Genomic DNA, 4,101 nt, shown 5'->3' with positions numbered 1-4,101 from the left:
AGAGGCCAAACTCACTACCGTCACTCATTTTGTTCTATAAGAAGGCCTGAAGTAAGCACCAAGTTCACAAAAAGTGCTTCAGTGGTTTCTCCTAGTAAGCTTTCAAGGAGTAAAGAGTTACAATTCACATTTAAGGAGACAAAATTAAAACAATGTTTCTTTCTTTAAGCCCTGAAATACCTGTTTGAGCCCTCTTACCTGGGATCACTGCAAGCTAGCTTAACATAATCAGGCTTACTAAGAATAAACCTGGATTATCCATTTAGTTTTCTTGTAAAACGCACAGGCACTGGGATAATCAGGGCCATCTATCAAATGTCAAAGTGGTTTAAAAAAAACTGTTTGTAGTAACACACCTACTGTCTGTGTCAAACAGTACCTTATAACAGCCCTTTATCTCTCAGGCCATGTGTGATGCACTTCTGCGTGGTTTTTCCTCCCACGAAACCAGTGCAGATTGGGTGTGATGCTTTTAGCAACTGTGGGAGAGGTGACAGGGTGAAGACTTCATTATAATGAATGTCAGCGATGACCCCAATCTCCCATATTCACACATGCACATATACATGCAAATTCACACATGCACATATTCCACCCAGCTCTTCTCCTACAGTCCAATCTTTGCTGAAATTACTATAATCCTCCCTTGGGCATAGTGGTTCTTCTCTCTGTGGCCACGCTGAAGCTGTCCTCAGCAAGCTATTGCAGGTCTGTTACAGTTGGTAAGTGACTGAGGTACATTTGATTATTTACATTTAACACATTTTATTTTTTTCAGTGTATGAAGATTTCAGAATTCTCTTGTCTGAGTTATAATGCTGAAGGTGATTAGGGTGCTGGCTGCGCCCAAGTTTGAGGTTAAGCCTGTTAAGTCAAATCAGAGTAAGTCTAAACTTATATTTACACCTCTGAAGTGGTTTTGTTCAGTAGTAGTGATAAAGTTGATAATGAAAACTATTTAAACTCAAAATTTGTGATCAATTAACACAAACATTTCAGACATTTAATAATTAATCCTTCATTTAGACATTTTCCCCCAATATAATAAATCACCAGCACCATCTACTGTCTACTCCCTACCCTAAAACGAAGACACAAACTAGACCCCAACTCTAAAATATGTGCCTACTGCGCCATCTTATGGAGACAAGCAGACAGCTCAACCCCCAGCAGGCAGATAAAGAATATGCAGCTTTTCTTTGACTGCAATATTTGTATGGCCACATTTACAGAGGACTGAAACACAGGAATCTACAGTAGTTTTGGAATGATAAATATATTAGACAAAACACATAATGGGAGATGTTAATAAATATTAGCATACCTTATGTGAACTAGTATTATTCTTATACGAAATCCATGAAATCCTGGATTGATGCTCGATACTAGAAGAAGACAACCAAACAAGATTAATAGCTTTAATTTCATGGGGGTTTTTGTTGTTGTTGTTGATTTTCATGTTTTCTAGCTACTAGATGGCTAATCCATCACTGAATACAGACCTGGATTAGGTCAAGCACAAAATGGAGTGGAAGTAATCAAGTGCTGCTGACTGTCAGAAATATAACTAGATTAAAACTTAAAATAGCGATTATACAAAAATCTGAATAGTTATCCAAATCATGCCAGCACAGCATAATTTGTAGAGGTCAAAGCTTTTGTTGCATTGTTGTGCAGGTGGGTTTTGAGCTGCAAGACTCTTACACCCTAGTATTACTGACCTGTGAGATCTACCCTGATTAATCCTGGTATGTGTGCAGCTCTCATGACTGAGGGCAGCTTTACACTGAATATTAATTGCAAAGAGATCAGATTTGCACATTTCAAGTGTTTAGTCTGTCCCACCTGTTAATGCCTGAAAAATAGTATTATCTGAAGAAATCTGATATTCCTTGGCTTGTGTGACACCTGTTACGAAATCAGTTTCACCCTGGTTATTTTTTATTCCTCGGGCATCCAGAGACGGCACCGGACTCAGTAGCCATTTTACAAAACTTTTATTCATCTTCAGTTAAGCATGCATCTTCTAGAAGGGAAGACGTGCAAGGCTGGTGTCCCTTTGCAGATCTCCCACTCCTTTGTTTGTTACAGTCAGCTTTATAGAAGTGACCTCATCATAAAACCCCCATGGTGTGTTGAAAACTGTGTTTGTGCATGTATGTGCGAGCACGTGAATGAGTGTGCATGTAGGTGAGGGTGCGTAACAGTTAAAGCACTGTGGGTGTGTGTGTCTGTACCTGTGGCTTCCTGCTGGTCATAAAAGTAATCTCCTCACCCAATCTACACCAAATTCCTTTAGACAACATACAAAACACAGTTAACATATTACAAACACTGAGACCCCCACTCTGCATCCACTGGGCCATTGGCCTCTTGTTGTCTTACATTTACAGATAAGCATGTGGAGAGTCTCCTGCAAACCTACTTCCAAGTTATGGCAATTATGAACTTTTATTAAAGGTACAAGCATCAGCAACCCCCAACTGTAGCTTCCTGTCTCCTTTTATGACAGCAGACCCCCAGTGTCAATAAATTCCTTTCCCTGTACACAATTACACACACACTCTCAAGCCTACAGCTAAGCCAAACTAAAACACACAGACAAATCCTTCCCTATTCCTCTGATCTACTGCTGGACCGTCTCATCCAAGCAAATTTAACATTTTGTATTCTAATAATTGTTTTCTTGTACTCACACACCTTTGCAAGCATATCTACAATATAGCTGGATGTAGCTCTTTGAGTATGTGTGCAGCCTTCAGTGTTTGTATGGACTTTATCTATTTATTAAAAGCACAAAACTGGATAAAAGCTCTTCATTAGTGGTAAGAATTATTTTAAATGACATGTTTTTTGTAATCTTGAAAAAATGTTAAGCAATCTTTACATTTAGAGGAGTTTCAGAGGACTTCTTACAAAGTCTTTTGACTGAAGTGTACCTAGTGCTTGCTAGCACTGCTAGGAAAGGTATCAATTAGTAATTAAAAGTTAATTTTATGTGTTGTAATGTCAATAATTTTATGGTTTAACTAACAGGGTAAAACACCATAGCTGCATTAGATTACCCAACTAAAAAGTGTCATACTAAAGACATGAAAACAGCTGCGTTTTAGACAGCTAACTGTTAGCAGCGTTAGCTAAGAGCTATCGAATATTTAATTGCTAGAAGCCATTTTTGCATTTGGTAACTAACTAACGTTATTTTATACTTTCTAGATTAGTTGTCTCTTTAACGAGGACATTATAATTATTAACTTTAAGTTAAATGCCCGTGACTGTCATCATTACTTACCGGTCACTGTTTTATTTAACCGTTTAAAATAGAGACTGTATATAAAAGAAAGCGGGAGCAGTCTTTGGTTTCTGTTTGTCATGGGATGCTGCCAGGAAAACAGCTGACTTCCTACTACCAAATTTAACAACATCCGGTTGCTTTCAGTGTAAAATACCCTTTTGGGATGTATGCTTAATTAGGGGTGAAATTATTGAATTAAAAACTCAACTAATGCTTTTTGCACTAGAAAATATATGATAAGCAAGAATGTTACCTCTTCTACAAATCAAATATCCAAACTACAGGCTTTTATTGTGAAAAAAGAGTATTTTACAGCATTAGCTCATTAAGTTAAAAGTCCACTAACACAATCCAAAAACAATTTTAAAACTAGGTCTAGTCAGAATCCAAAAAACTGTAAATTGGGCCGAAATCAAATAATTGGCCCACCTCTTTTGTTGAAGTCTGACAAAATTAATCTACCCTATTACCTTCTCATATTTTAGATCTTTCTTGAATCAGGTTGACTGTGTATGCACAAATCAAAATCCGGATCAGAAACAGCTTCAACAACACAAGTGAGGGAATCATCCTCTGCATGTCCTATTTCTTATTAATAGGTAGCCAGTTCACTTCCTCAGCTACAATCTTTCGTTCCCACCAGCTACAATGGACACTCTCTGATCACAAAAGCACAAAACTGCATGAACAATGTTAGTGGTAACTCCACATACTACTATTAGGTAAGTTGATTTTTACAAATTTTGTAGTAAAAATGCTAGATGAAGTGCATTTAGTGGATCCTATTTAGACTTTCTGTCCTGCTG

At 37.6% G+C, this 4,101-nt stretch overlaps 1 long non-coding RNA gene across 1 annotated transcript; it reads right to left on the bottom strand.

Annotated features, from left to right (window-relative positions):
- Nucleotides 1-379: 379 nt before the first annotated feature.
- Nucleotides 380-3,358, bottom strand: LOC308407603. Its single transcript, XR_013973696.1, has 4 exons — nucleotides 3,293-3,358; nucleotides 2,238-2,293; nucleotides 1,325-1,385; nucleotides 380-479 (listed from the first exon to the last, which is right to left on the bottom strand). It is a non-coding gene; the product is annotated as an uncharacterized lncRNA (long non-coding RNA).
- Between the last annotated feature and the right edge of the window lie 743 nt (nucleotides 3,359-4,101).

This window comes from Rhamphochromis sp. 'chilingali' (genome assembly GCF_963969265.1).
Source record: "Rhamphochromis sp. 'chilingali' genome assembly, chromosome: 12".
NCBI lineage: Eukaryota > Metazoa > Chordata > Actinopteri > Cichliformes > Cichlidae > Rhamphochromis > Rhamphochromis sp. 'chilingali'.
This window is presented reverse-complemented; position numbering and strand designations above follow the sequence as displayed.